Genomic DNA, 19926 nt, shown 5'->3' with positions numbered 1-19926 from the left:
AGACAATGTAGACTTACAAGGTGTCCGCAAATTATCCGTACAAACTTTGAAGACATGGCTCTATACAATCAAGCATAATAAATTGAATATTCTTGCATGGTTTTATACATTGAATTATTATATTCTTAAGAAGTAAGTTTGACACATTTCCGATTTTAAATAATTGCAAATCCAACCCAAATGTATTGAGGTGTCTTCAAGAGAGCTATTTTCCGAGCTTTACGACGGAAGAGAAATATCCATAGAACTCACTGGATTTGAACCGTACAATTTTCTATTTCCAGTCTAACTTGAAGCCACTAACCTGTAGATTACTTCAAATCATAATAGGACATTTGGATATCATCTCCAGTATGACTAGCGGCCCTCAGGAAAAACGTCTCCGAAAAATTTAAATTTTACTATCTCAGTAACAAGCAATCATTTTGAATTTTTTTAAAGTTGCATTTTGTGTTAACATATAGATGTATTATAAAAGGTATATGGACATTGATTTTTCATTGTTTTCAATGCGAGATCATCTTTCCAATATTTTGCTGTTCGGATAATTTGCGGACACCCTGTATATGGAAATTACTATTGAGAAATTTTCCAAACACGTTAGTACTGTAATGTAAGTACAAAATTATTATAGGGTAATTCGCTAATTGTTGAACGCTACCCAAATGTTGAACGATCTGTAGAAACCATGTTTAAACAGGGAATTGAACCATTTTCAAACAGTTTCAATAAATTATACAGATTATTTTGTAAGTTAGCTGTACTATTGGACACAATAATTTTAATTAGCACATAAATTTCTTAAACGAACTATTTATTGAAATTTTTTATCTGTAGGTGAAACGAAAATTTAAATTCTTTTAGAAAAAAAAACTTAAGCTGGGGCTGCTATGAAATAAGCTATGTAGTAAAACATACTACGTATATTGGGTTAAGCACCTTTTCACGATATCAGTAAAAGTCTACTTTAGTTATTTTCTACACATCAGTACAATTTACTCGTACCTATTAATTACATAAACACATTTTCAATTACACTTTCGTTTCACGTACATTTTCCATTTGTTGAACACTAGCATACACTGATAAAAATCCACACGCTCGATCGAGCAGATGTGGAAAACGCAACGTTTCAACGAAGAGCTTTTCGTGGAAGCCCTCAGAAGAGAAGAGCAGGTTCTGAACTTGAGATCGGAGGAGTTAACGGCTGCGCTGGTACGAGCATGCGACATTACCATGCCACGGAAGGTCGGGCCGAAATACAGACGTCGTCCGGTATACTGGTGGAATGAGAGACTTGGCAACCTCCGCAAAAGATGCCTCCACGCCAGGAGACGGATGCAAAGAGCCAAAACCGATGGTGAGAGGGAAGAGCGTAGAGTAACACTGAGGGCGGCGAAAGCCGATCTGAAAAGAGAAATTTCGCTGAGCAAGAGAACGTGCTTCAAGGAGTTGTGTCGCGATGCCAATGCAAATCCGTGGGGAGATGCATACAGGGTAGCGATGGCCAAGATCAGTGGTCCAGCCGTACCCGCTGAAACATGCCCAGAGAAGTTGCAGATTATCGTCGACGGGTTGTTCCCACAACACGCGCCAACGGTCTGGCCACCGACACCGTATGGCCAGGAAGGTGAAGAAAGAGCAATCATTACCAATGAGGAGCTCATAGAGGCGGCCAAGAAAATGAAGCCGAAGAAAGCGCCTGGCCCTGATGGTATCCCCAACGTAGCGTTGAAAGCAGCTATCACGGCCAACCCAGATATGTTCCGGACATCACTCCAGATCTGCTTAGATGAGGGACATTTCCCAGCACAGTGGAAAAGGCAAAAACTGGTTCTGCTATCGAAACCGGGTAAGCCCCCCGGTGAACCAGGCTCGTTTCGGCCGATATGTTTGCTTGACACACTCGGAAAGCTGTTGGAGAGGATCATCCTCAATAGACTGATGGCGTTCACTGAGGGAGAGCGTGGACTGTCGGAGTGGCAGTATGGATTCCGGAAAGGAAAGTCAACGGTAGATGCCATCAAAACAGTGATTGACACAGCCGACAAAGCAAGGACAAAAAAACGTAGAGGTAACCGTTACTGTGCTGTCGTGACGATAGATGTGAGAAACGCCTTTAACAGTGCAAGCTGGGAAGCCATTGCTGTGGCGTTACATAAAATGAAGGTTCCGGATTATCTGTGCAAGATACTAGGAAGCTACTTTGAAAACCGGGTCTTGAGCTACAGCACTAGCGAAGGACAGAAGACGAGGTCGGTAAATGCGGGAGTTCCACAGGGCTCTATCCTGGGTCCAACGTTGTGGAATGCTATGTACGACGGAGTGCTGACGCTTAGGCTGCCAACAGGCGTCAAAATCGTTGGATTTGCAGACGACATCACGCTTGTGGTCATTGGTGACTCACTGGAAAGGGTGGAGGTTCTCGCTACAGAAGCAGTGGACGCAGTCGAAAACTGGATGTACGAGAAGATACTGGTGATAGCCCACCAAAAAACGGAGCTTTTGCTTATCAGCAACCGAAAAGTGGTGCAGAAGGCTGAGATTACAGTGGGAGAACACACCATAGCCTCAAAGCGGGAGCTAAAACACCTCGGCGTAATGATCGACGATCGGCTGAACTTCAACTGCCATGTCGATTACGCGTGCGAGAAAGCATCAAGGGCAGTCACGGCGCTGTCCAGGATCATGCCGAATAACTCGGCGATTTGCAGCAGTAAGCGGAGGCTATTGTCTAGCGTGGCTACGTCGATCCTGAGGTACGCTAGCCCGGCGTGGGGAACCGCAATGAAGACGAAGAGGAACCGAGTCAAGCTTAGCAGCACGTATAGGCTGATGGCCATGCGGGTAGCGAGTGCCTACCGAACCATATCTTCGGAGGCAGTATGCGTGATTGCCGGAATGGTCCCTATCGGCTACGTTTTGGAAGAGGATAAGGAGTGCTACGAAGCTAGCAGTACTAGAGGAGCCCGGAAGATTGCCCGAGCCGACACGATGGTGAAATGGCAACGCGAGTGGGATACCGCTGAGAAGGGAAGGTGGACTTATCGCCTTATTCCAAATCTGGCGAAATGGGTGAGCAGATCCCATGGAGAAGTCAACTTCCACTTGACGCAGTTCTTGTCAGGTCACGGCTGCTTCAAGAAATATCTGCACAGGTTCGGCCACGCAGAGTCGCCGCTCTGCGCTGAGTGCCCAGTCGTAGAGGAGTCGCCGGAACACGTCATTTTCGAGTGTCCACGTTTTGCTGCGGAACGTAGCGAGATGACAGCGGTCTGCGGTGCTGACGTAACCGTAGACAACGTAGTGGATAGAATGTGTAGCGATGAGGTGATGTGGAACGCGGTGAACATGGCGGTGACGAAAATAATGTCATTGCTTCAGCGGAAGTGGAGGGAGGAACAAGCCGGTGAACCGGAAGTCAGTCTCCAACCGGAATCGCCGAACCGACCTCGGCACCCAACCGGTAGGTAAGCTTGATCCACCGTCGGGGACAAGACCGAGTAGATCGTGGAAAAGCCCCGGAAATTGTAGGCTTCGTGGCCGTGCGGTTAGCGGCGTCAGTCGTTTAGGCATATTGTGCCATGAAGTGTGGGTTCGATTCCCACTCCAGTCGGTGGAAACTTTTCGTCAAACGAAAAATTCATCATTGGGCTACTGGGTGTTTCGTGTTGTCCGTTGCCTAATGTTTGTGATTGTTCAGTCTGTGCAGCCTTGAGCTGAAGACGGTGTAAATTGTCTTGCCAAATTGGTCGTCAGGGCACCTGTGAACCGGAAGTCATCCACCAACCGGAATCGCAGGATCGACCTTGGCACCTATCCGGGCAGCATCGGTACCGGAAGAACTTCCACCTCCGGGGAAGTCTTCGTCGGGGTAGGGTAGATTCACCGCCGGGGACTATCCGAATAGTGCGCGAGAACCTGGAGTGCTAAATGGCATGCGTCCAGCACCGAGAGAACTTCCTTCGTCAGGGAGTTTCTGGCACCCATGGTATCGTGAGCCGAATGGCTGAATATGGCATGTTTAGATCACAAACTAGGAATACTAACAAATTATTAATGGGAGCCGAAGGGCTCAGCATGGCATGGATTAGGAACTAACAAATTAATGATGGAGCCGAAGGGCTTAATGAAGGGTGCGCGTAGCATGTGTCGCCTCTTCTTCGAAGTAATACCGCAAGGTGGTGCCGGAGAAGAATTCTTTACGGTGACGGTGTACCTAGGAGACTGTTTTTTAGTGGGTAGGCGCCCCATTGCGAATCCCACACAGTGCCAAACCATACACTGTGGCATGAGCATGAACAAATACAGGCCAGTCTTGAGAAGATTTTTTAACTCCTAGAGATGCATGAAAAAAAAAAAAAAAAAAAACACGCTCGATCTGTGTGTTTAAAATTATGGATCGATTCATGAACGTCCATATCGATTTGCTATGATTTTCATGCAAACTTCGTGTGTGTTACACATTAAATTCCTTTATTTTGCTTCATGGATTGATTCATCAACCGACAACAGGGATTCCATTTTTTTTCCACATAAGTTCCCGAAGATTTCTCTTCAGATTCGTATGTGTCAACCTATGGACGCATAGATCACCTTTCTATAAGAAAACATTGATTGTAATGTATAGTTTAGTAGAAAAATCGGATTCCACTAACAGATTTTCCTGGCTTTCAGTTTCGAAAAAAATGGGATATGCTTATCCCTGGCTTCCCAAATTATGGATTTGCGGCGCCCCGCTTGTTGCTGGCTCACGGGTTTGAAAAAAAATCAAGAGAGCTTGCGACAAGCAGAGGAGCCTCGAATCCATATTTTGGGGAGCAAAAGTTGTTCTACCAAATTTCTTCTTTCAGTCCCATGACATTTATGTTCTATCACACATGATTATCTAAAGCTACTACATTTCGAATTCAATAAGCAAATCAGTTGGTTTTAATGATTTAATATTTGGAAATTCATGTTTGTTTCACATGACAACCTAATGTTGATACACATGTTATTATACCGTGAAATCAATGATGAAATTCGTATGGCTACCACACTCAAATCATGTGGTTTTCCTCATTGCCCAAATCTATAAGTAAAACACACGACCTTGACGTATAGATTTTTCCCAGTGTAACATGACAGTCTTGGTTTCATCAACAGTATTGCCAGATTTTTTATTTTCGTAGCAAACACCTATATTGAAATGGAATATTGTATTACACAATATAGTGTTGTTAAATATCTGTTGAATAATTATTATTAAAAAAAATCCTATAATAGTGACTGTTGCAAGTATAATTAATTGCATCCCTGGCTATATCCTGAATCTTTTTCGAATTCCACTATCTCCACTCTGGCATCAATGCCATCACCGTTTGTTTGTTTACATCATGATTAAAATTACGCATCGGCTGCCGATACATTAGGAGAAGCCGCTAAAGTCTATGGAGTGCCGAAGGGGACGATTCACTTCCGTCTCAGCCCAGAGTGGTCAGGGAAAGTGCTTCGCGGACCTTACCCTGTCCTCACAACCGACGAGGAGTGCAAACTTGCAAGTTGAATGAATGCGGGAGTAAAGCGGTCAATATTTAGCGACAATCGTTCAACATTAGGATAAGATGGATTACGTATGTGTTCAACAATTGGGCATAGAACTATCTTTTTAAATATATATTTTTTTATTTCAAAATGGACATTACAGTGCCAAACGTGTAACAGGAATAATGTTAAACAATCGCCTACGGTGTTGAATGCTTTTTTTTAGCAACCTTTCTATCAGAATTTCCATTAAAATCAAATAACATAAAAACGTCTATCTTAACCGTTCAACATTTGGTGAATTACCCTACCATAGTAAAAACTCATTCTTCGAACATTAATAAAGAATGTTTCTGAAGAAAAAAAATCCCTTTTGAGCTGATTTTGTTTTAGATTTTTGTAGATGTTTACAGGGCTATAATGAAACTAAATAATAGCATATGAAGCTAAATAACAGCGACCAAACTCATGAATATCTCTTCTCTTATCCGTCGGATTAAATTGCTCTCCTCAGCAAATTTATTTATAAGGGTTTGAAGAATGAGTTTTCTCTAAAGGATGATAAGTCTGTACTTACATTTCAGTACAAACGTGTATGGAACATTTTTTAAACTTTCTCCATAGTATTTAAATAAATCGTTTTTGGACCACCTTTAAACCACCACATAGAAAGCTTAAAATTCCACTGTACACCATTTCCATGGTAATGATGGTAAGTAAGATATGGGGGATAGGATTTTTGATTTTTTTTTTTAATTTTGAACCGTCCTAATCCCCAACCTGTGCTTAAACTAGAATCAGATACAAATTTGTAAATATAAACCATTCATGAAACAGAACAGCACACGCGACCCCATGGCAAGGCAATCTGTAACGACCTACACGTAAGAAGCGCACATCTAGCGGATGTTTGTTACCAACAACAATTAAACAGAAGCAAAAAAAACGGAAAGAAATATTGCGAAAAAACCATTTCACAATGCTCAGTCGGTTGCCGCTGTGTCCAACTTAGTCCCGAGCAGTTAAAATAACGTGTGCGGAAAAACTGTGACATTATGGTTGGGAGAAAGCGTGGGAAAAAGTCTAGCGACGGTAACGGTCGTCGTTTTCCGCTTTTCCTTCACCCGGGTGCAGCTATGGGAGAATGTCATGATCAAGATCGCAGACTGGGAACTCATATGAATCGGGTTGAGACTTTGCTTTTGCGGACTGTAATGGGGGCTACTTTGGTGTGTGAAGTAAGCTCAAATAAACAGTGCTTTTTTATATAAATGAAGCATTTCTTGTGGACCAGGGTTAATTCCGATGTTTTAAAAATTTGCATATCGATGTTTGTCAACATTTCCCAACTGAAGAATTTTAATTTTGAATATCGGAAATGCCACTTCAGTCGTCGACATTCATTCATGTGAGTTTCCATAATGGTTCAAAAATACCTAGAGAATATTTTTTCCGGGAAATTTTTATTTGTCGTGGTTATACTATATCTACTAGTAGTACTTAGAGGATCGAAAACTGCGAATATTTTATTTAATTGCTCTAAATACAAATACAAATAAAATCTATAATGCACACCAAAATTGAAAGATCCTGAAAAATCGATACTTTATGACATATTCTAGAAAAACACTCTCAAAACTGAACTTAAGTGTAACTCTGGTAAACAAAACTGATCAATCTATATTTTGGAAAACTGTCACACGATGGTACAGAAGTCTATAAAAATGTTAACAAATGATTTTGAGAACATAAAGTTTGTCCCGGAACATAAAGGGGCCCAGACAGCCGTAGCGGTAAACGTGGGCTCGAATTCCACCGTCCGAAGATTTTTTTTCGTGTGGAGAATTTTATGGATTTGACAGTTCATCGCTGTTCCAATTTTGACATTGATGTTTCTCTCATTTATCTATCATGTAAACCTATTAGATATAGTATAGTCATGAATTAAAAAAATTAAACGGTAGAACCAAAATCTTGTTTTTTGTTCCAGTAACTTAAAAAAATGGAACGAATGTCGACCACTGTATAAGTTGCAACCCCAGAAAGCGTTAACTCAAAAATCAGCCACAATAAGCGGATCTTCTTTTCGATGTGACTAACTTACGTAATAAAACTCTTCTAATTCTATGTCAACCGGGCTGCGCTGGATTTCCTCCTTATCGTCCGAATCCAGGTCATCGCTGTTGATCCACTCAATGGTATCGACCGGCGAAACGTCCCCCTGCGAGTAGCTTGTCTCGAAGTCACTTGGACTTAGGCTACCGCAACCGCCACCACTACTGGGTCCCGCCCCGTACGGGTCGTAGTTTGTCGAGATGGCAACGATTTGCCGCTGTTTGAACTGTTTCCGCCGTTTCTGCCGTTTCCGGTGTTGGTACTTTTCCCGCTGGATGTGCAGCGAATCTTTGCGTCTCAAGATGATTTCCGGCTCAAACGAGAAATCCCGCACATACTCGTCCTCGACGTGGTATTGCATCTATGGCCCCGGTCGTTAGTGGGATTGTCTCGTCGCGACAACACTGGCAATGCTTTCGGACAGTCTTTTCGTAGCGATTGTATGCTCGATGGGTTCGAGTCTTATCATGGTTGCAGCTCTGGTTTTGGGGAAAGTTATTAATTTTCTGTCAAGAGATCATACTGATCATGAAACAAAAGAAGAGTTGAAATTTCCTCACAACCAGCCGAAATCACATATCCAACTGATGCATTCTTATGATATCGTGTTTTTCGGCGATTTTAATGGTCACAGTTTTAAATATGGTTTGAACTAATGACGACATCATACAACGTGTTTTTGTACTAATTGTGGTACACAGTAATGAGCACGACAGGACTAATCAAATAAGACATTTGCTTGTTCGCAAACATCGTCGTGCTGACTTTTTATAGTGGATACCTATCATTTTAATCCGAGCGTGTTTCATAAGCTAAGTATCACAATTACCTGCTAATGTAATACAGTAATACCTCGATATAACGTAACTAGATTTTTATTTTCGTTACGTTATATCGAAGCAAATTTTTTTTTCTGAATTTCGTTCATCATGTATTGTTTGGTGAGAAAATGGGTCTTACATTGATATTATTGAACTAGCAGGCATTTTCAGTTTATCTCACATATTTTTTTAAAATATTTTTCCGTATGAAATTTTCTTATATTTTTTTTGTTTTATTTTTTACTTTACCTTTTTATTTCAGTATTTCCTAATGAAATATATTCAGGAAAAAACTTTGGAGGAATCCTTGAACACTCGGAGAAACTATACAATAAATTCATAAATGAGATCTTTCAGAAATCTTTAAAAATGTTAATGTTGAGCAATCCATGAACATTTCTAGCAAGCAGTTATGGAATTTCAAGAATTTTGTTATGAGGAACTCGTGGTAAAACTCTTAAAGCAAATCTTTTTGTAATTTCTGGACAGAATTTTGGAATGAATGTCCCAAGAATTCTTTGACAAATGTTTTTTTAGAATTCATGAAGAAATCACTAGAAAACTGTCAAAAACAAGAACTATCATCGAGTAATTTTTCATGCGAAAGTTTCTGAACGAATACGTTGTGAATTTTCGATAGTATTTTAGGAGAGATTTCTGGAGGATCTCCGGAGGAGAATGCTCAGTTTTTGGAATCCCTGAATATATTTTTGTAATAAAAAAAAAATCCATAGAAAAATTTCTAGACTTATCGTCTTCAAGAATTACTTGAAGAACCCAATGAAATCATTGGAATCTTTCTTTAGAAATTCGTGTTGGAATCAATGAAAGATTTCATTTCACATAGAATCCTTGAAGAACCCAAAGTAGTAATCGAGTCCGACCTGTATATAGAATGGTTTCTGCATAAATATTTGTTAAAAGTTCTGCAGAAAATCATAATTAAATTGGTGGAGAAATGCCAAGAAAATTGTTCTTCCGGTTTTTGGACGAATACCTGTACGGTTTTTTAAATAATTTGTAGAGCATTCCAAGAATCATCACTGGATTGTTTTTTAAAAAGGCCGCTGGAAGAATTCGTGAAAAAATGCTGAAATAATTTATAAATTTCTAGACTCCGGAAAAGTATAAGGTATCATATGTGGAATTGTTTGTAGAATGCATAGTTGAATCCACTTTGTATCCTGGAGAAATAACACATGAATATCTGGAGGGTCAACTTGTAGAATTTCTGGAATATCCCTGTCGGAATTATTTTAAGAATAGCTTTTAAGTTTATACATGAATACCAGGACAGTTTAAGATAAGTCCATGGAGCAATTATTGTCGGAATATCTGGAGGCATCCTCAGAATCCGTCGAGAAATTTCGATATCGATTTGTGACTGTATTCAGTGATAGTAAACGCACAGACAAATAGATGTCACACTCTTACCGTTGTCCATCGACCACCTTTTTAACGGTCGATTCAAATGCATAGTTTTTGTTCGTGTTTGACGTTTACACACTACCGCCATCTGTTGGTCTACCGGCCAAATACATTAATTTTAGCATTGGGCGTACATGCTCTCTCGACTATGATTTTGGTCGCTATTTGTTATAAGTGTTACGTCTGTTTGTCTGTGGTAAACGCTTGAATTGCTTTGATTTAATATTGGTTGGTGTTTGAATCTTGTAAAATGTTCATAGCAGTTCATAAACCATGTTTTTGATAAAACTTTTAAAAATAAATGGGGTCAAAAAAAGTTACGTTATATCGAGGTAAAAATTACGTTATATCGAGTTACGTTATAAAGAGGTTACGTTATATCGAGGTTACGTTATATCGAGGTATTACTGTAGTATATTACAAGTCTTTATTTTTCTAATGAAAAACAACCTAATCTTTGCGATGAGTGTGGCTGCATTATTACATGTAAATGCAATGTATACATATGTCATGTTAAGTTAAATTACACTCGACTTGACCTTTTGCATATCGCATTGAACACCTTTAAGAATACTTAAAGCTTTCAATTACTTTGATGTTCACCACGTGGCTTAGGAATTTTCAAATTTCTGTAATTTAAAACCTAATACCACAAAGGTTTCGTCATTAATTCTACAACAATAAAATATATGGTTACAGGTAGAAATAGAGGTACAACTAGTGTATTTGGTGATGAGGTAGTTTGTGACGGGGATCGGTTAGAAGTTGTTAATCAATTTGTTTATCTTGAAACACTACTTGTGCCAATGACGCTTCCCGTGCAGTGAAAATACGTCCCAAGCAATCAAAAATTCAAATAAAGCGGAATGTTTTCACTTAAGCAGCTCACTTTTTCAGTAATTATCTGCAGATCAGTTACCATAAAGTTCTTCTAAGTTGCTCCAATAGAAGTAAACCATAAAGAAGGGAAAAATTTCGACTCGAACTTGTTCTGAAATTTCTAGTTTTTTATAAGTTTCTTTTTCGAGAATCACGTTCTGTATGTAGGTATATGTTTTGTGCTCTTGTTCAGCAATATCAGGTATCAGGTATCAAAGGCACGTTATCCGCCCATTGGGTGTAGAGGTGTGCGCTGAATCAAATTTGATCGGCGGTGGGGCGTGATCGGCGTCAAATTTTTTTTCAATTCGGGTTGAAAGCTTTTCAAAAAAAATACGTTTCCCATGTGTCAGAACAGAAAGAAGTGTACAGATTAGCTTAACATGAAATTATTTAATCCTAAAATTACTATTTGACAAAAGCTCATACCTATGTTGAATTAGGTCAAACTTTAATTTCTACCAAAAGTGCCATCATTAGGAAGGTACCAGAAAGTATAATTAACGTCCGAATGGAGCTCATACAATATTCTTAGTATGTTCAGATATAAAACACTACAAGGGAGTGAATGACTGTGCAAAATCTATAGTCAATGTCGATCAAAGTGAGCATGCATATTTCAGATGGTAATGCCATAGTAATCCAGTCACATATAGGGAAAAATTGAGGGACAAAACAAAAGGGTCTATTTTATAAGTCGAGTTGATCAAAATGAATCGACTAGAGTCACTCTCGACCGAAACATTCGCTCAACACGGCTCTTTCACTCGAGTTTTCCGACAGTCGCCACTTTATGATTATTAGGGAGTCGACGGGTGCCATCTGAAATATGACCTCAGGATGCAAGATTGCATGGCTGCCTAGCGTCCTGAACTGAAAAAATGCTAACAAACTCGCATCTTGTCATCTTTATTCACAGAAGAGAGGATCGATGAAGAGAAATCGATCATGCGACTTACGCCCTTATTCTTGCGCACGCTTGAATGTATGCTTACTTTGATCGACAGTGACTTCAGCCGAGTCATATGAATCTGCTCGATTTACAAAAGAAACCCCTCATATTCACGAAACACGTGTACTGACGTCAAGAAAACTTATTAATTTTATGAAGAAAAAATGGGGAAAACAATTTTTAACGTTGACTAGTTTTTTTAAACAGAATTGATGTTCTACAAACTTTTCATACCTTCAATTTTGATGTTGTTTGAAATTAGCATAGCATAGCGTAGCATACTGACTGTACATATCAATGGTTGCTACTCCGTAATTGATCGGAAGTGGAATACTTACTAGCACACATCATAGACAAAAATCAAATTTCAAGTTATTTTATTCGGCAATAATAAGTATCCACCAGGGGCCCAGGGCCCAGATAGCCGTAGCGGTAAATGCGCAGCTATTCAGCATGACCATGCTGAGGGTCGTGGGTTCGAATTCCGCTGGTCGAGGATCTTTTCGTAAAGTAAATTTTCTCGATTCCCAGGGCAAAGAGTATCTTTGTACCTGCCACACGATATACGCATGCAAAAAAAAGGTCATTGGCATAGTGAGCTCTCAGTTAATAACTGTGGAAGTGCTCATAAGAACACTAAGCTGAGAAGCAGGCTTTGTCCCAGTGGGGACGTAACGCCAGAAAGAAGAAGAAGAAGAAGAAGTATCCACTAGTGCTCATAGATAGCATCCACTATTGAAACAAGTATTGATAAGATTTACAAAGCACTAAAACTACTACAACAAGCGTCGAAAGTGACAGATGTCGGAGTAGCAGAAAATTAAATTTTATCGCATGTTTTCAGCATTCCTTTCAACCAATACGGAGAATGCTGAAACCAATCTATTCAATCAAAATCTAAAAGAGCACATGACTAAAGGTTGGTATAGTATACTTGATGGGATCAGCACACCAATTTTAACTTTGAATATGAGAAATCGGCACGATGAGTTGGCTATGAAATCATGCTTATGAAATACTAACATGTGACTTTTATTATGGATTCAAAAAAAGTTCCACCGAGTTGCACACTAAATCACTCACAGAAATGTTTCTTAGAGTATCCTCTAAGAGATCTGAAAGATGCAGCTGCAACTCCCTGCAACTCTTCGAAATATTTGACTTTTTTAGGTACACTCATTTACCTGCACAAGTATGAAAATGAGTTGTTTGTGATCGAAAATTCGAAAATTTTGCAACGCTATGTGGTCTCGGCTCAACCAGACATAACACCAGAGCACGTTTAAGCTTCAAACAACATTTTTTTTGTAGTGTAGTGTTCACGATTTCATGCAAATGTTATATTTAAAACTGACAACTTAAAAAATGCGATTTCTTTTTGCATAAATGCGTATAATACACTTCTGCAGCGACGAGTGAAAAGAGACGAATTTGTAAATAACTTGTTGCATTATTATGAGCAATAAAAGTACAAATTGCGAGGTCGCAAAATAATGAAATTGACGATTAGGATGCATATATTATATGTCATTTATGCAAATTATAGCTCTTTTGACCAGAAACAACTTTCCCTTCAATACCAAGGTGCTAAAATTGCTTGATCTTCCAGTTTTGATTTTTGTCCCGCATCTCCATACATTCATCGCACTTTGCAGCACCACGATCCAAATGAATAAGGGATGGGAGTTTCCACTTAATTTCGAAGTGTAATTTTAGCAAATCTTATATTATTGATCAATAATTGGACCGGCCAAGTCCTTACAGTCATTTGGGATGGGAAAGGAATGTTAGGGTGTAATGATTGTTGCTTCTAGAAACCAAGAATACCTCTGCATCTCCACAATCACCACGAGAAGGGCTATGTTATGTTTATTAGTGAGGGAGATGGATAAGAAGGGAAAATACGACTTATACTTAAAGCTAGTTTTTGTCTCGAGAAGTTTTTAGTAGAAGATTTAAAAAATACGTCAAAATCCATAATGTCGAACCATTCAAAGTATGTTTTAGTAATGTCAAAAAGAGACAAAAATATATGTATATTGAAATTGTATAAAACAGGCATAATGTCGACACGAACCATACAAAGTTTGTTTGAATATTACATAAAAGTAACGCTGTCATGAAAAAATGTGTAACCATGATCCTGAAACGAGCTCACCAGTTGGTAATCCATCCTCGACAGAACACGAATATCTTTTCGCATTCACACAACGCGAACCGCGAAACTTCTCGGCGTGCTGAAAACATACCGTCTTGCTTGAGCTTTCCATAGCACTCGATGTTGTCAAAAACTTTGAAATTGGTTAGAAAATTCGCTGAACGTCATATATTGTAACTCGAAAACTCACTTTCAAGTCGCTTACGTCACCTGTAAAGCTAGATATTTTTGGCTCATACTTTGAGGTTTCTCTTTATAAATCACAGAACTCAGAAGAGCACACAAATTTTTAGTTTCGAGAAAACTGTTAATTAGCAATGAAAGCTCTCAGTTAATAATTGTGAAAATGCTTATTCTAACACTTATTTGAGGAGTAGGTAGATTAGTTGATTTATTTAATATATGTTTCAAATCAAACATAAATTTGCCTCGAAAGTCGTTGAGGAAGTGCTTGTGAATTAACTTATAGCATATTGTCTTCTAGCTATAGAAAAAGAAAAACATATATTTAAAAAACATTTTCATAGCGTCAGGTTGTCATCAGAGCAGATATTTAATATATTTGGAAAACAAAATCCACAACAGCACCATAGACATCAGTTTTTTAAGTACTGTCAAACGGGGTAGCTTGGAACAGGGGTTAAACTTGCAACACATTGACATGTAACCGATTTGACGTTCTCTGTAGCATTGAGTAAACTTCTTCTAATTTATTACATCTGGTATAGACCTTATGTATGAAACAATAGATTTTGGCTAGAATTTAGGTTTGTTTTTTTATTAGTTTTATTATTATAAAATCAAGACCGAACATCGTACCTAATGCCACAACAACGGTAAAAATATATCATTTAAGGTATTTGCTATTAGTTGCAGTATTTAATAGTATACAAAAGCACCAGATAGATGATTTACTAACTTCTCACTTGAACACTAAAAAAAATCTAACTTTTGACTACCTTCGTAGGGTAACTTGCAATAACAATTTTATTCACAATCACTCTAAATTTCTTGATGTTTGTTACCAAAAACCATGAGAGAACAAAGCTGAATAGTTATTGGTACAATTCTGTTGTAAATGTTTTATCCTAATTATTTCATTCACGTTTGTTACAACATTAGAAGATTTACAAGGATCGCATTATCATTACAATTATTTATTTTTTCTTCCTGAAAAATGAGAAAAATTTCAAAAATCTGTACTAAGAGTTTATTCGTGAATTTTCCATTGTGCACTTGTTGCAAGAAATATGTTGTAAGCTTTAACAAAAAACCAACAGAGCTCATTTTAAGACGTATCATATTAATATATGATACGTTGATTCAATTTAAATATGTATAAATAATAAGTTGTATGCAGCATGACCTAATAAACTATGGTATATGTAGAAAAAAATGCACTAAAACTTTAAAATGGTTTTCCACTAGCTATTAAGTCTTGTGATTTGCCAGGGATTTCATGTTTGGACACTCTTTACAATACAAATGAATTTTTCAATCGAAAAGGCTTGATACTTAGAATTATACTATTATCAGTTTTCAAAGAGATTATCAATTATCAATTTTCAAAGAGATAGCCTGCTATTTCTAATTATTGTCATACTTTCACTGTAGTAAGTTGTTGAATGATCAAAAGATCACGGTGTTGGTTAAGTATTTGATAGTTGACTTGAGGTAGCACTGTCCCACATGAGGGGTAGCATGAAAAATGTATATTTTCATTCTCTCCTGATCCCAGGTAATAAAATTTTAATAAAATAGATACCGCGCGGCATTATTTACGTGGCGATTAGGATACCAGATTGTTTATGGTTAATTTGAATCCTTAAATTTTTCATCCACATAGCATTGAAGTTGAAAAGTGTTGCAAGCTAATACCCCATGCGACAGTAAATTCAAAGTAAATTACCATCAAGCAGAAACATTTAATCAAGCTTTATTAAAGCACGCAAATAAGGGTTCCAGAAGATCAATCGATATTTACTCTACTAGAGTTTGTTTTCTTTGGCAGATATGCGTATTTCGACATCAACGGCTGTCTTCAGTAACGCGTTACTAGACTCGACTTCTTCTATAGATGAAACAACAACAAATGTGAATGATGTAGTTTTGAATGAGTCATGCACTTTTTGAACGATCGCCTTACATACTGGAAAAAACGGCGTGATAGTTTTGAGTAATCGGCGGTCGTTTGAATCCCGCCGGGGACTACGACAAGGTGAAGGACTTTCGTGCCTGTTGTTCAGTATTGCGCTAGAAGGTGTTATACGAAGAACCGTGCTTAACAGCCGGGTATGATTTTTACGAGATCCAGTCTATTGTTTGCTTCGCGGATGATATGGACATTGTCGGCCGAACATTTGAAAAGGTGGCAGACCTGTGCACTCGCCTGAAACGCGAGGCAGCAAAAATTGGTCTGGTGGTGAATGCGTTCAAGAAAAATTACATGATAGTAGGTGAAGCCGAGTGCGATAAGGCTCGCCTAGGAAGCAGTGTTACGATGACGGGGATACGTTCGAGGTGGTTGACGAATTTGTCTACCTTGGATCCTTGCTGACGGCTGATGGTGTTCGCTTCGAACTCTGTTGGTACAAAAAGGCGTTGAGCGTGAAGCTAGGTGGGCGGATCAAATGCACACAGCGTGAGGCAAAATCGGAGAGATGCGGCCACGAACCGAGTGATGTGGCATGAAATTGTTGATTATGTTTAGATGTTAACTAAATAAATGAATAAATGGTGTTCCATAAGTCGTTTCTAATTGTGTTTTTTTGTTTCTCGAGTAAACTCAAGACTTTATTACGAATTCTAATCCTTTGGGTAGAATACTAATGAAGATAATCAAAAACGCAGATTTGATTACTGTACCTTTTAAGTTTCGCCCGTATTATTTATCTTTTCGCGTATTTTGATTATCACTTGTAGTTTCACTTACTCATATCCACTTAAACTATGTTGTATATATTACTGTGTTTTGGATGTTTTAATTCAGATAAATTAAGTGTGGCGGTCTTATCCCGTTCAAAGTGATCGGGCTTTGATCATCTTCTAGGCCTTTTCTCAATGCTAAACATACGTATCTAATATTGCAATGCAAGGACGCACTGTTTATATGTTTATATGGAACCATGGACGGATAGTTGTAGTGTTTTTATAAAAAAAAAAAGTTGTAGAATCCTCAAGTAAGCATTTGACGAACTAAGATCAAATTCAACATCGACCAGCAAACTTAGATTTTTTATATTTGTTTATGAAAAATTGAATGTAAACAAAAATGCTCTGGAATGATGAAAGCAGAATACTAGTCAAACTTACAAGAAAAACGACATCTCGGCGGGCACTCTTATCCCGTCTTCCCCTACCCGTAGTATATGGGATTTTTGCTGATTGGTTACAATACGTCACCATATAGACAAAAATCATAATGCATTTATTGCTCGAGTAACACATATGTTATAGATATATTAGGCATATCAACGGATAGATGACCAGATTTGGTCATATAATTGTTATTCTGTCTCAATTATAGTATGCGAGCTACTTGGGTAAACTTGGTACCACAAAATGTAAGTAAAGGGAAACAGTTGGCTTAATTGCTTAAGCCACATGTTCTCTGTCCTACATACAGTGGCTCAATCTCATTTTCGTACGGGGCACTGTTTTCATATCAAGTTGGTATAACTCTTTTAAATGATGCATGGACTTCGGTATACTTTATCAATAATGAAGGTTATAGGTGTCATCTATTGTTTGGTAATGACAAACTGTATTCATTTGCTTAAATCTTTGGATTAATGGAAAAGTATTGAGATTGTGTATATAATTGACCCAATTCCATATTCGTACACCTAACAAAAAAGAAATATACAGCATTCAAAACTAATTTTTAATGGACCAGATGATTACTTAAGCTCTTTGTTGTGTTGTTCAGATGCAGTAGAATACATTTGGAAAATTTAAAAGCGGAATATTTGAAACTTAAGTAAATTTAAGAAAAATACCAGTTTTCCCATGTTTTTTGCTAAAATTTTCGGTAAGTCGAACAATAAATTGCATTTTTTTCAACATCACTTCCTTAAGAAGAATAACTGCGAATATTGCACAAGTTTCAAAAAATTATAATCAGTTTGAGAGTAGCTAGGAGTGGATATCGACAACTTATACTTTTGAATCTTAGGTAGTATAACATTTATAACAAATCCAAAACCAAAATTTTAAGTCAGTTTCTTTATGTTTTACTCCTAAATGTATATACATAATCAATAGTTAATGTTCCTATCAAAACATTGCGTAATTATCATTTTTAATTTACATTTTACTACCAAACATGATTATAGAGATTTAAAGAATAAATATTATTGCCATAACCGCAACACAAACGTTTTTTAAAATGATGAAAACAACAGGATATATTCTATTAAATAGTATATCAATGCTCTCTGCTCATTCAAGTTATTTTGTATTTTTCTTATAAAATCAATAAATTGCAAAATAAGGTGCTATTTTGAATATAATTTGAATATTATTTCAAAGATAATTGAATATTACGATGACATCAATTATGTGGAAGTATGTACAGCGCAGTTTAGGGTACTTTATTGTAAAAAGAAGTTCGTAGTTCAAATTATTTTTACAGACAAATTCAAAATTAACATTTACCTGTCGTTTAGAATGAAAATTTGGTTTACATTGATTGAAAATATCATTTTAGAAGAGTTTTGAACTTATGGCACAACAATTTTCTGAACTCAAAAGGGATAAAAACTGTTTATGATTTCTGTAAACTATATATATTTCAACCAAATTTCTATCAGAGCTTACGAGTATAATCTATAGATTGGATCCAATGACAAAAATAAACGTTATTGTTCGAATTATAGGATTTAATAGCAAAAATCATTGGAAAATTGGCATTTCTCATAACTTTACCTTAATTTCATATATGTCCACTTATAAATTGTCCAAATGTATTTCACTACATCTGAACATCATAATAAAGCATTCCAGTAATCAAATAGAGCTTCTAAATTTAGTTTTGAACATTGTGCGTATGAATTTTGGTAGGTGTACGAATATGGGATTGGGTGAATTTTAGACATCAATTCAATACTTTTCTATTAATCCAAAGATGAATGTAAATGGAAACATTTTGTGATTGGCAAACAATAGATGACACCTGTTACCTTCAATGTGGATAAAGTATTTGTAGCTCAATACTTCATTTAATAGTTTTTTACTAACTTGATGTGGAAACAGTATCCTGTACGAATATGAAATTGGACCACTGTACATGCATGAACATTTTCGAGACAGTTCCATATAGACACCTCGAAGATGTAGTGCGTGCTACACAAATGGATGGCCATTTAAATGTCCATAAATGTACCTATTTGAGAGCAGTTTGTTAGACAGCACATTGTTGCACACTTTTGGTTACCATCCATGAGTATTTTCAGTGATAATTTTCGTTAGCGCACACGATCTACAGTGGTGAAGATATTGTTAAAATAGTAGAAGAGTATGTACAACGACGTTGATCGCAACATCTACAAGGCACAACCTATCACACACCAGACGACGAGCATTAATGACTATCATTTTGACACGGAAACCCTGCTGAACACCCCAAACGATTATCATTTTCACTGCCATGTCAACGGTAGAGTGACTCACATAAAACTAGTCGCATAATTTGCCAAAAGCTTTCTCTTCACTGTGTTGCAAATTTCACGGGCACCTGCTGCAGCTGCATCGAACGATTAGGTTGCTTTCTTTTCCGTCTCGCACAGATAATTTACTATTTCATTCTGGTTTGTTGTTTTCTGTTGAAAAAAAAGACACATCACAACACTCGACACTATCGTGGCATATCGGCGTCGACAAACGGTGCGCCAAAATCACGGCCACTGCCAACAAATTTCCCACCACACAAAATCATCGGCGTCACATAATCTTCAGTATCGTCGTCGTCGTCGTCGTCGTTGTCGTCCGTCTCGCCAGATTCGATGGCGCATGAACTAAGGATACAATTGTCGTCACTGTCTTCTCGT

General features: G+C 37.8%; 1 protein-coding gene across 24 annotated transcripts in view; it reads right to left on the bottom strand.

Annotated features, from left to right (window-relative positions):
- LOC5567294 (chloride channel protein 2) overlaps positions 1 to 19926 on the bottom strand; it is a 167937-nt gene that overhangs the window by 30015 nt on the left and 117996 nt on the right. For 3 of the 24 annotated variants that reach the window (XR_002498643.1, XR_002498641.1, XR_002498642.1), the window contains exons 2-3: positions 19550 to 19698; positions 7631 to 8120 (exon numbers count right to left, since the gene is read on the bottom strand). The exons of 16 other annotated variants lie outside the window; for them this stretch is intronic. The gene's annotated coding sequence lies outside the window, so the exon portion shown is untranslated. Of the gene's footprint in view, positions 1 to 7630; positions 8148 to 19549; positions 19699 to 19926 lie in introns of those variants that run through there. 5 more of the 24 variants (XR_002498657.1, XR_002498654.1, XR_002498644.1 and 2 more) reach the window with 4 other exon arrangements.

This window comes from Aedes aegypti, chromosome 1 (genome assembly GCF_002204515.2).
Source record: "Aedes aegypti strain LVP_AGWG chromosome 1, AaegL5.0 Primary Assembly, whole genome shotgun sequence".
In the NCBI taxonomy this organism is placed as follows: Eukaryota; Metazoa; Arthropoda; class Insecta; order Diptera; family Culicidae; genus Aedes; species Aedes aegypti.
Note: the sequence above shows the minus strand (reverse complement) of the source record. Positions and strands in the feature narration are given on the sequence as shown.